Source organism: Rhagoletis zephyria, unplaced genomic scaffold (genome assembly GCF_001687245.7).
Source record: "Rhagoletis zephyria isolate East Lansing unplaced genomic scaffold, Rhagoletis_zephyria_1.1 Rzeph_scaffold_00809, whole genome shotgun sequence".
NCBI classification, from domain to species: domain Eukaryota; kingdom Metazoa; phylum Arthropoda; class Insecta; order Diptera; family Tephritidae; genus Rhagoletis; species Rhagoletis zephyria.
Genome location: NW_016157893.1, coordinates 121,712 through 134,760, shown reverse-complemented (window position 1 = coordinate 134,760; position 13,049 = coordinate 121,712).

Sequence of the window (13,049 nt, the reverse complement as noted above, 5' to 3'; positions counted from 1 at the left end):
AAAAAAAATACTCGTGCAGGGCAGCGTTTTGTGTATGTTTTCGAAATGATATAACCGAGGGACTACGTCCTATGATTGAGTGAAAAATTTCGCTGAAAAAAAAAATAAAAATACAACTGGGGCTTTCATAAGGGTGTCGTAAGTGTCAATCGTATTGTCTTATGTCAGAGGATTACCCATAAAATAGTACCTTCGAAAAATCGGAACGAATTTTTTTTCTGAATAAGCTGTCTGGCAGATTGATAAAGATGGCGAATCGTAGATCTCTTCAAGGTTTGAACAAGAATTTGTTAGTATTTAATATTATTTGCTTAAGAATTGGTTATTCGTTTGATTTCTATGGTACCTATAATGGTGTAATAATAACAGGGTGTTGTCCAGTAACATAACTTCACTATTTGGGGACGCATATTCCGGCAACGCATTTTAAAGTAGCAGAAAATGTACTAATTCTTTGCTACTTTTACTCCATTTGTGCATACAATTTTAAAACAAAAATATGTTTGTGTCGAGCTCCACTCGGCTTGGCCATATATTAGAACTAATAAATAAAAAATAAAAAATTGTAAAATTAGGCAATTTCCTACAAGGCTTGTAATGATTTTTTAAATAGATTAAAACACATAAATATCACAAATATCACTGAATTCTTTATTTTAACAAGTAGCCACTCTATTTAGTGCATTTAGTGATTAATTGTTCATTTGGCTTAATTATTATTATTATTATTATACAATGTAGCAAAAGCTATTTAATATTAAACAAGTAATTTTTAGTAAAAAAAAACCGACTTCAATTCTCATATAAAAAAATATATATATATATTTCATGATCCATATCTAAACCAGATTAGTATGGGACCACCTCTGAGACACTAACATTCCGTTGCAAAAAGAATTATCGAAATCGGTTGACGACGACGAGGAGGAGGTTCCTCCTTTTTTGAAAGTCGGTTAAAAAGGCCTTTCCATACGATTTTTGTTTAAATCTTTTTCTATTTATAACTGCGATATCTTTTGTTTCTTCACATTTTATTGGCTAAAAATTAACACATTAAGCAATTTAAAGAATTAATGTTCTTCTAAAAACACTCATTTCTAAAAAAAACTCGCGATGAAACGAGCGACTACAATGTAGTATTTTAGATACTATTTTCCTAAGGAACAGTAGCATATAATGGAGAATCGACTTATTATTACACCATGGTACCTACGCAAAATTAAGCCTGATTTCTACATCAATGGCCAGAACGAATGTGACTTTGCTGACATTACACATGTAGCCAAAGAAATACTTTACTAGATAACAAACAATGAGTGCAACGATATCTTTAGGGCTCTACTCTTTTTTTTTTTTTTTTTGAATTTAGTCAGCGTTGCAGTTACTGATGATAATATGAAAAGCATTATCGTGTCCATTATTTGGAATTATTTGTGGAAATACCGCACCGCTTGCTTCCTCATCGCAAACATAATGCAAGCAAACAATATGTAACCACATTTATACTTTTTTACTCACCATACAAATTAATTGATAAATCAACAGTTTGCGGTTGGTTGGTCATTTCCCTTAAAAGCCACCCACAATTAAGCGTGCTGTTATAAAAGTAAATACTTATAATTGCTTATAGTAAGTACATACATACATAGATATGCATGTATGTAACTTGTTTGCATTTGGCACGAACTGTAATATGAGTAAAGTGCAATTATAATGAAAACTGAAACCAGAGTTAATGCGAAAAATATATCAAATGAAATACCTGTTTTTAAACTTTTAAAAACTGCAGTCGAAATATAAGTATCCCTTTTTTACCTACAAATTTATAGTATTGTTAATACATATACATATAAATTTCTAGGTTAGGTAGTTGAAAACTAAAGCAAAATCAAAAAACTAAAACATTTAGATTTTATGTTAATAATGTTATGTTAAGATAAATAAATATACAGTACATAGATAACAGTTATACACATAATTTGTGTAATTTTTGACGTTTGTGTAGCTTCAAATTAATCAAATAATTTTTATTTATTTACTTTTTATTTACCATTTGCACATTTACTTTTCTATATACTATCACGTGAGTGAATGTATTGTTATTGTTGGTTTTTTTTTTAACAATTTCTACTGACTGCAAAATAATTGCGCATATATAGCTAAATTAATTACGTAAATTGTTAAATCGCGTGCCGTTTATTTATCAATGTAGCTGACCGATTAATCCTCGTGCTTCCTACATTTCAAAACATTTTGTACTTATATAAACTATTTGTATATCATACCAATTAATTTTTATCACTTTCCGAAAATCCCTGCCTGACAGAGTAATTAGCAAAATCTAACCAAAACAAGTTCATATTTGATAATTTTATTGATGAATGAGCGCTGAAAAATAATTAAATGAAAATAAGTTAATAATTTTTTAATTCAGTAAAATAATAAACAAATATATATGCCTGTATGTATTTTTGATGAATGGTGTGAGCAATTATTTCATTAAAAGCGATTCACTTAACACTTTTAATTACTTAATTTATGGTTTAATAGACAAGTTTCTCAAAATTTTGCGTTCTAATTATATTTTTCTTACTAAATAAGTTCTTTTTGCTAAAAGTTTTATTTTATTATGCTTACATATTTACATTTACTAGATTATTCATTCATTATTCCATACGAAAATAAAGTTAAAAACTCCACGGAATATTTAAATTTCGATGAAATTTGTTTGCCCATAATATACTTTGGCCGATGCTTTTATACGTGGAAAAAAATATCAACCAAATATCCTCCGGTAGGCCGTTTATGGGAGCTAATCCTTTAAGTGTAAATTTCGACGACTTTTTCACAATTCGGGTAATCACTCTTAAGGTATCTTGCTCAAATGCTCAATTTTCTGAGAGTAGCAAAAATAAGTCATTTTGCATAGCCCCATAAATAGAAATTTAAATATTGTGGTGACCAAGTCATATCGAAGATCTTAAATTTCAGCGTAAAAAGAGTCATTGTACATGACAGCATAGCGGCAAGAATTTACAGTCACGGGAATTCTCATTATCGAAGAGAAACGGCTCAATAATGCTGCCAATCCAACACGAACACCAAACAGTATATTTTTTGTGGTTACAATCAGGGCTTCGGAGCAAAGGCTTTTTTCATCGCTTCGCTCTAGCTCCGATCCGGTATTTTATTTCGCTTTCTCCACTCCCGCTACCAATATACAACTTTTTTTCATTTATTTATTTACATACCGAGCCCTAACCGCCAAAAAAGGAAAATTTTTCATCCAAACGCAAATTTAAAAAATTGCCAGGTAAATTAAATAGAATGGAAAAATAATAATTTAAGTAAGTTTATTAACTCAACATTTTTTTTATTGAGCTTGAGGCTGTTATTATTGAACATTTTTGTGGAAAAACACCAATTAAAATATTTCAAAACAAATCGTTTCTAGGCCAGAAAATAACAAAAACTAAATATTGAAAAGTTTTCTTTAAGGAGCTAAGTAGCAAATTATAATTTTTTAGCTCTTTGCCCCGCTCCGAAGCGCTGGTTACAATGCCTCTCGCACCTGAGGCTACTCACTAATCCTAATTTTACACATTTCCTTATTAACATAGCCACTTAGCGTGAAATGCGCCTCATCATTGAAGAAGACTTTCTTCGTTTGGCGTTTGCTTTCCTAAGGCGAGAGTTGGATAGTCCTTTGCTTCACAGAAGTGTCATCATAAAGGCTTTTGTCATTCTTTTGGAGGATTCTTAAATGTTGACAAATACAATTGACGCTCTAAGTTTATGTCTTTATAATAGACTTTTGAGGAACGCTTTTATATATGTATGTACATTAGGGTGGTCCTTATTTCGAAAAGAGCTCAGGTTCTCGGTCTCACCCAGTCTTTCGATTGATCTAAAACTTTGCATACTTTAGACTTTAGGCTATTCACACATTTCTAGGGGGTGAGACCGAGAATCTTAACACTTTCTATTTTCTCCATATAACTAGGGCCACCGTAATGTACATATATCTTGAGTCTTTAGGACCTTATGAGCTACAATAGTATAAAAGCTCCAAACAGGGATTGCCTGACCAGGGCTAACTAAAGATAAATAAGTAGTATGAGGAAAGAGATATGAGAGTATGAGTATGCGCCGCAACTTGGAAACCTATTTTGGCAAAATAAATTAGCGAATTTCTTTTCTATTGCTTAACATAATATCCAAGTATACCCTTATTCTTTCCCTATTTTCATTTGGAGTTTGCAAAGTCAGATAGAGGTTTAAAATTCATCAACACTTAAAACAACAATCCTACCAATATGGAAAATTCGACAGATTTTTGTCAAAAAAGACCTAAAAACGTTAAGTGACTTCTGTCATTTCCAATCCATGTATGTATGTATTGCATCAAGGGGAGATCCAATCGTTGTATTTTATGGTATTTTAATTGTATTCTGTAGCTTCTTTATCTCGTCGAAAATCACTCCAAACAAATTCTTAACTAATTGCCAAAAAAAGCCCGCATACATCCATTCACGGACATCCCTGCCTCGAACCCGACACGTGGCGAGACAGCCGAGGTGAGAGTGTTGTATTTTAATATTACAATAATTCACTTTTCAATTGGGGTATTCACAACGGTGTCGTAAGTGTCGTATTGTTGTATGTCGTAAACATTAAGCCCCAAAAAAATATCTATATTGAGGGGGTGCGAAAAGTACCATCAAAGTCATATTATGCATTCTCGCAGTGCTAAAAAATAGTTGGTTGTGGTTTCAAGTTCCATAAACATTTATTTAAGCTTTTAAAGTTTACGACATACAACAATACGACCTCAATTTATGTATATAAAGCTCAAATGCTTTTTATTAAATGCGTAAACGTCAAGTGCATTCATGACATTGATAACATCGTGCGGCAGACAATTTTACACAAAAAAAAATCAATATAATCGCGAAAATTTTAAAACTGTGTTAATGGGCTTTCTCTTTGACGTCAGAAGTTTTTAAAAGGACTTTTTGAAATTGTTGGGATACGATTAATTCAAAAAATTATTAAAAAAAAATTCAGTGCAATTTGGAATAACAACGTGGGTACCAAATGAAAGAGAAAATTCTTTAGAAATCAACAAAGTTAAATTTTTTGGTGAACAAGCACAAATAGGTAACTATTGGAAATATCCTTTTAATATTTTATAATTGAATATCCTCGAAAATTGCAATTTTTATTGAAAAAAAATATATGTTAAGAACTAATATGTAGCCTGCCCCATCCGCGACTTACGTCCTTCTAACTTTATTAACTTAGCATAAGCTGAACCAAAAAAGATTAGTTTTTTTTTTTGAATCTACAGAATGTTTTCATTTCTTACTCTTATTGTTATTCTATATAGCACTGAATTTTTAAATATATGATTTTTTAAGTTAATTAGAGAGAAAAACTCAAAACGCGGTTTTTTATATTTGTCCCTAGCTTCGTGAATAGGTTACATGCATACTGATTTTTTCATGTTTCTAAATTTTTTTTTCGCACGGTGCAATGTGACTGATATTGGCTATAAATATTTATTTGTATATTAAATAGTAAAAAGCTAAATACTATGTAAATATGAGTTGCGGTCCAGATGCTTCACGATTTGCAGGTTTTTACAGGAAGCCGTTCCAGGTGATTACCTTCCATAAGGTTTATTAGTGAGAAAACAGCTTTTCCTGCAAATGCTGTAAAACCTGCCAATCGTGAAGCATCTGGAACGCAACTATGTATTAGGATTTATTGACTCGGTTTTTCCAAACCGGTATCAACCGGTTTTTTGAAATCTTGATTTCTCGAATATCGAATAAACCGGATTTATTCTTTTTATCGAACAAACCGTTTTTTTTTAATTTTATACAAATCAATGCAAGTTTGAGTTTTTCGAAGTTTTCAAAGCTTCTTAAAGTTTAAACTTTTTACACTTTTACTCCAGCTCCGAAGATGTATACTCGGTGGTTTGCCCTTTTTGAAGTTGCTGGTTCCAGAAATTGAACCATGGACCTCCCGAGTAGCAGTAGGCACATCAAAACACTCGGCCTACGCGGCAAGAGCACTACTCAAATCCGAAAAAGTTAGAAAATTGCAATACAGTATTAAAAAAAAAAATAAAACTTATTTTACTTTAATTTTTTCTAAATAAAAGCTATCTCTAATGATGATAGCTTTATTAATGTTTGATCGTAATCATTTCCACTGTCTGAAGGCTATGGGAAATAAACCATTTTATCCGGTTTTTTCTTAATTGCAAAATAGGGAACCGGTTTTTTCAAATTGCAATTTTCCGAATAACTCGAAACCCGGTTTTGAGAAAAAGGCGAATACCTTAGTATGTAGATATCGACTTCCAGGTGCGGGATAGATTGTGTCACTTAAGTCAGAATAATACTCAATGCATTTTATCAATTACAGCAACAAGTTCGACGTCATACAAATAATCCGAATGCATTTAGCAGCGTCTAGACTAGTACACTTAGAAATAGAAGTGTATATGTATGTAGTTTTAAATGCTTCGCACGCAATTAAGTGGTTGACTTAAATGCGCACTCGTATATAGATATATATGTATTTATGTATGTAAGTGCAAGTTTAGCATATGCGTCTGCGACATTGGTGGCGGGTGGGCGTTTGTGTTGATTGAGTGCGTTTTGGTGCGTGCGTATATTGAACTTCCGTTTTAACATAGAACAAAACAATAATATTTATCCATGATTATTCTGTTTTTTTTCCTCATTCTCGCTAGCGTTTAGTAAATTGATACACAAAACTTATTCATAAAATATATATACATATACCATATTTTATAATTATCATGCTCGCGTATGACAAATTTCCGTATTGAATGCGGCAAGCAACGTGGAAATAATAAAAGAGACACGTGATAATTTTGCGAAATAGTAGTTGCATTCTTACAACATACATAGGTATGTAGATATGCAATTACTATAATTAATTACGAGTATTCGTGTATGCAGTGAACAGTAAGCCATCAAGGTGCTTGTGATCATAATAAAATTGAGTTGATTGATACTTGTTGCTAAAAATAGCAGATAATTTCTTAATAAATTTTTGGTGCAGAAAATAGTTACAATTGGTACACCGGAACTTCCGCGAAAAATACATACTTTTCTTTAAAAAAATTTAAATGTTCGTTTAGAAATGAAAACCGATTCTAAAGATGACACAACATAAACCAGGTAAAAGCTTTCTCCGTCCAATACTGTAGTCAAGTTTTTCGTCAGACTTTAAAAAAGTTTCTCTCACCACTTTAATTTACTTTTGTTGCACTTGAGAATAATCTCCTGGCTTTTGTGCAATAGAAACTTTAGTATCATTCATATCCTCAACATTTCCTAAGCCCAAATTCTCTTATATTCATTTAAAACACTTGAAAGGCATAATTGAGTCCTTAACAATTTTTCAGTTAATTTGTATCCAATTATCGAACGTGACCAAAACTCAAAACATTGAAAGCAGCTTTTGTGTTTATCAGCTTTTTGAGTTATTTTTTCGCCATTTCGATTAATTCCATTTTATAAAATGCTTTCCTGTATGCGGCTGATGGGTTCACACTATCACTATAAATCGGTACTCATATTCATATCTATAATCCCTATAAGCCTTTTGGTCGACAAGTTTTCAGTGGTTATTAAGTTAATATTTTAACCAACTTAAGTGCCTACATACTATGTTATTCTACGGAAAATTGTTTTTTTTGCAGCATATAAAATACATGGAAAACCTTGAGCACTTTAACAAACTCTAAATATATTCAAAAATTAAAATAAAAAAAAAAAACGTGTAATTGTTTTCGGTATAGAACAATCCTAGGTGGTGATAGCATTAAAATTCCGAATTTACTTTTTTGTGGACCACCCTATTACGAACTCTTGAGTCTAAATTATTTTGCAAATCAATAGCGATTTTTTTTGCCGTTCGTCTTTTTAGTACTAGTACCTACCCATCATATCTTATTTTTTACCACCCTAATGACAGTGAATCAAAGCACTCTAAAAATCTTGAAACTTTTTCTAAGGAAGTATTACGAATATTTCAGTAGAACTAACTATGTATTAAAAATATTGCCGAATGTATGTATGTAGGTGTCGCCGAAAAATGAGAAAAGTCGAGCCCTAGGTTCGGGAAATTTTTTTGTTTCGAAATTGCCTTGCCAAAAATACTGTAGACTCAGGCGTGTACGGCGTGTCAAATAAATAACTCTTTGTTTAGACCTTGAAAAAACGTTATTTTGCATCATAGGAAAATAGTTGTCTCGAAGCCCTTATTTTGGAAATACGTGCTATACAATTTGAATATTTTACAGCAATGGGCTATGGAAAAGGTGGTTCGAAAACGACAATATTATTCGAGCTTTAAACCACTGTTTGCGGTAAAAATCAGGGCTTCTGAGCAAAGGCTTTTTTTCATCGCTGCGCTCAACTAAGCTCCGGTATTTGGTTTTGCTCTTGCTCCACTCCCACTCCCAATAAAAAACTTTTTATTTATTTATTTATTTATATATCGAGCCCTAACTGCCAAAGAAACTTAGGCGACATTATTTTGAAAATTTTCTTTTTGATGCGAAAATGCATCGAGATGTTCTAGGGATACTTCTGCATCCAAAAGAAAATTAAAAAAATTGCCAAGTTAACTCAATATTTAGCACGATTGTTTTCAGTCGAAAAAAATTGTAATTTAAGTAAATCTATTAACTGTTTTTTTTTATTTTTAACGAGCTTGATGTTATTATTGAAAGTTTTTGTGGAAAAACAACAATAAAAATATTTCAAAATAAATCGTTACTAGACCAGAAAATAACAAAAACAAAATTCTGAAAAATTTTCTTTAAGCAACTAAGGAGGAAATTAAGTTTTTTCGTTCTTTGCTCCAGCTCCGCTCCAGCTGAAATCGTTTGCTTCTTAGCTCCTTGCTCTGTTCCGCTCCGAAGCCCTGGTAGAAATTGCTGAGATCTGCTACGTCGAAGATCGCCGAATACTCTTATTCTTATTCGACTTATTTCTTTTCGTGATCGTGCGTATATTAAGAAAAAACCCCTTCTTGAGTTCATTTCCTCTTAATTTTTTCCTGAATGATTTCGTTGGGATTTTCTAAAAGGTTATCGTAGCATTGCCACTCGATAAATTATGTTGGTTTCCGAATCTCAAAAAAGCAGTGGGAATCTTCCTTCCAGTTAGTTGTAACGAAACAAGTATTAAGACACCCATAGAGATCTGGGTTTAGAGCAAGTCGATCCCCATATATTTTGCTTTCGGACTTGCGTTGAAAGACTACTTTAGATTCGAAGGTGTATGGCGAACGGTTTTTTCTGGTTCGGTCGAATGCACATAAATATGTACTTAGTGGAATGGCTTACGAAGTAATGCTCGGTGAAAATATAGATATTATTATGCCCATAATTCTATGATTTATTTGACCCTCTACTCCAAAGTAGTATGTCGGTTTCACTCTATAGGCAATAAAAATTATCTGCTTGAGAAATTCTAACAATTCCCTGATTTAATTCTCAATTTTTTTAATAGCTTAGTTTAAAATCCAATCAAATTTACAATTTTATTTATTTTAGCTACAATCTTAATTTCTTACATTTTATTACCAATAAAAAATTTCAAGTTTATTAATTACTTACCTCTCGGTATGTTAATTTTGTATTTATTCAGATGACTAAACCTGTACCTATATGTAAATAAGTAATTCGAATTAACCGCATAGCACTCAAGGTCAATGGTTTCGTACCACAAAAAAAAAAAAAAAATGTATGCTTTCAATTTACTTTTGTGATTAATTGTCCAAATCGATACTTACTCATAACCTTAGATAATCAACTGATATGCTTGATGGAAATAAAAAGTATTTTTAGCATGTTTTTGGTGCGAATATTTAAATTTAGGAAGGAAGGTGTGTACTTTTTCGTATTTTGTTTTGATCGCACTTTTCTATCTCTATGGATGTAAATAATTGCCTACACATACATACATACAACATATCGTTTACAAATATGGTACTCGTACTTGGTAATGAATGAAAAACTCGTTTGATAGTGACGTGCTATTATCTGCGATTATTTTTCCTATGCCAATTTGCATGGCTTGGCGGAAAATCAATTTAGTCAATTTAGAATCGTGAATAAATTTATAATTTGTAAGGCACCAAATACATAATTGGGAAAATAATAAACTGTATCTAACGAGCTGAAAGGAGACTATGCCGAGAAACTAAAACCTTTTTTTCTAAAAAAAAAAAACAATTTGTTGCTTTAAAAAATCGCCATATTATATATCTATTTATGGTACAAAATAATTAAATCGAACCTTAGGCTTAATTCCACTACTGCATTGAAGGTACGTTGACCGGCACAATTTTCCAAAAAAAAAAAAAGAACAAAAAAATCCATAAAATAGAATTCTGGAAATACACCTGAAAGGGCTTCAAAAAACACCTAAAAGCACGAACGTAATGCATGTTGATGAAATAATGAAGCAAAGCAAAATTAAATTCCAATACAACCGAAAAATCAACAACAGTTTTCAATGATCATAAGACCACAAACAAGCGAATGCAAGACGAAAAAATAAATATAAATATGTGCATAAATACATTGTAACGAAGCGTGCTTAATAAGAGAATAAAAAGCAATAATTATTTTGTGAAAAATTATAAAAGTTAAAGACTAGTTATTAGGGTGGTCCTTAAAATATACAAATTAAAGATGTTAACGAAAATTAAAAAAAAAAATTTAGATATACATAGCTCTACGCGCAAAATAAAGGCGTTTGCAAATTTTTTTTAAAAACTTGAGGTTTTCAAAAAAAATTTTTTTAATTCGCGAAAATTTTAAAAAAAATTTTGTCTTATGAATTTGAATGAATAAGTTTCAATAATATGTCAAATTCAGATTTCTAGTAAAAATTTGTTTCGAATTTTTGCGATTTAAAAACAAATTTGATTTTTTTCAAATCATGGTAACGACTCCTAAAAATGTGTATAAAATTTTGAAATTTTCGTTGATGTCTTAATTTTGTATGCCAAAGCAAATGAAAGGCTGCCCCCTACAAAATTTAGTTGTTGAGATTTTAAGGACCAGCCTGCTAGTGATGTAAAAATCGGGCTTTCGAGTTNCTTAAAATGTATACACCCCGGCTTATCATGTAGCGGTAGCTTTCGGAAAGGTGGAAAACATATATTTAATACTTGCGCCGGGTATTTAATGTTCGGCTCCGCCCGAACTTAGACTTTCTTACTTGTTTACATTCAAATTTTTTTTACTGAGCAGCTTGACTATAATAGTCTCGTTTAAATTACACGCACAAATAAAAATTACTTGAATCGTCCATGACCTTTGTAAGGTTAGCATAAGTTGAAGACAACATGCTGCTTACACAAACCAATAAAAAAAAACGCTATGTGTAAAAAAGACAATAACATTTGAGACCGCATTAATTACGCTAATTGAAAAAAAATGCAACAATAAAATTTTAATGACGAACATGGCGTAATAAAAAACCAATATTTACTAAACACTGGCTAATAAACATTTTAACATCTATTTAAATGCATCAATCGTTAAAAAAGTAACTACCGCAGCGAATCGAAAAATAATAAATGAAATTATAAATATTTTTTATCGCTCACAGTGTCGTAATTCAGCGTAAAACTGAAAATTTGTACGCTTAGAAGAGTTCTTACTATTGCAATTTTTTTTTATTTGCAAATAAAATGTTTTTCTAAGAATGAAAAAAATTTCTGAATAATCAGAAAAACAAAATAACAACTTTTACTTGCTATGCAAAATTAAAATTCCAACAATTATTTTAATGTTTTTGTACGTAAAAAGAGGCACCTTTCTATCTAATCAATTCATTTCAAAGTGCAAATTGGTTCCTTCTATGAATTATTTACTTTGGCTTGAGAAGGCACGTCAGCGACAAACTGTTTGTTTACATCCAATGGCGGATTGCTGTATTTTACACATTGTATGTACAATGTATGTACGTATATGGGCAATTCTTAATTAGTTCGAACTTTCGCATGACTCGCCAGTTTTTTTTCGGACACATAATTTCCGCTGGTTTATGTAAATGCAAAAAAGGACCACCGTACATATTTTCTAGCCCAGTAATTCAGAAGTAAAATTGGGAAATTTTCATAAATAAAAGTGTGACTCTCCTATAATTTTTTTTTTATTTTTACGTTGCAAAAATTGGTGCGCTGATTGCTCATATTTCAGTTTATAATTAACTGGTAGTCTTTGGAGGGGGAATCGAAAAAGTATAAAAGAAGTTATGAAGAGTCAAAGTGCCAGTTTTTATTTGGTTCACTGTTTGTGTAACTCGGTAACCGATTTATCAATTTGTACCAAATTCCGTACAATTATTGACCTTGGCATAGAAAAGCTATATGTTTAAAGTTCTCGAAATTGGACTAAAATTATGCCCACTTTTTACTAAAAAAAAAAAACGCGTAAAAAACATTAAAAACGTATTGTGCGTTGCTTTAAAAATTTGCACCACGTTGGATTTTGTATTCTAGCAGCTGAAGGAACGTATATCTACTAAAAATTTCAGACATGCGCTCACGATTTAAAAAAAAAAATCTTAAAAAAAATTCGAAGTTTGTGAGAATTGCCCATATGTATGTATTTGTTTATAACGGGTGATTTTTTTGAGGTTAGGATTTTCATGCATTAGTATTTGACAGATCACGTGGGATTTCAGACATGGTGTCAAAGAGAAAGATGCTCAGTATGCTTTGACATTTCATCATGAATAGACTTACTAACGAGCAACGCTTGCAAATCATTGAATTTTATTACCAAAATCAGTGTTCGGTTCGAAATGTGTTTCGCAAACCCAATTGCTGCGAACGGCGACGAATCGACATTTCACGGTCTTCAGCAACACTCTCAGAAACAGACGCAATATTCTCTTCTGTACGCACTGTACGCATTCGTGTGGTTGGTTTAATGTCCAATAAAGTAAACTGAGTGCGAAACTTGGTCACAATCG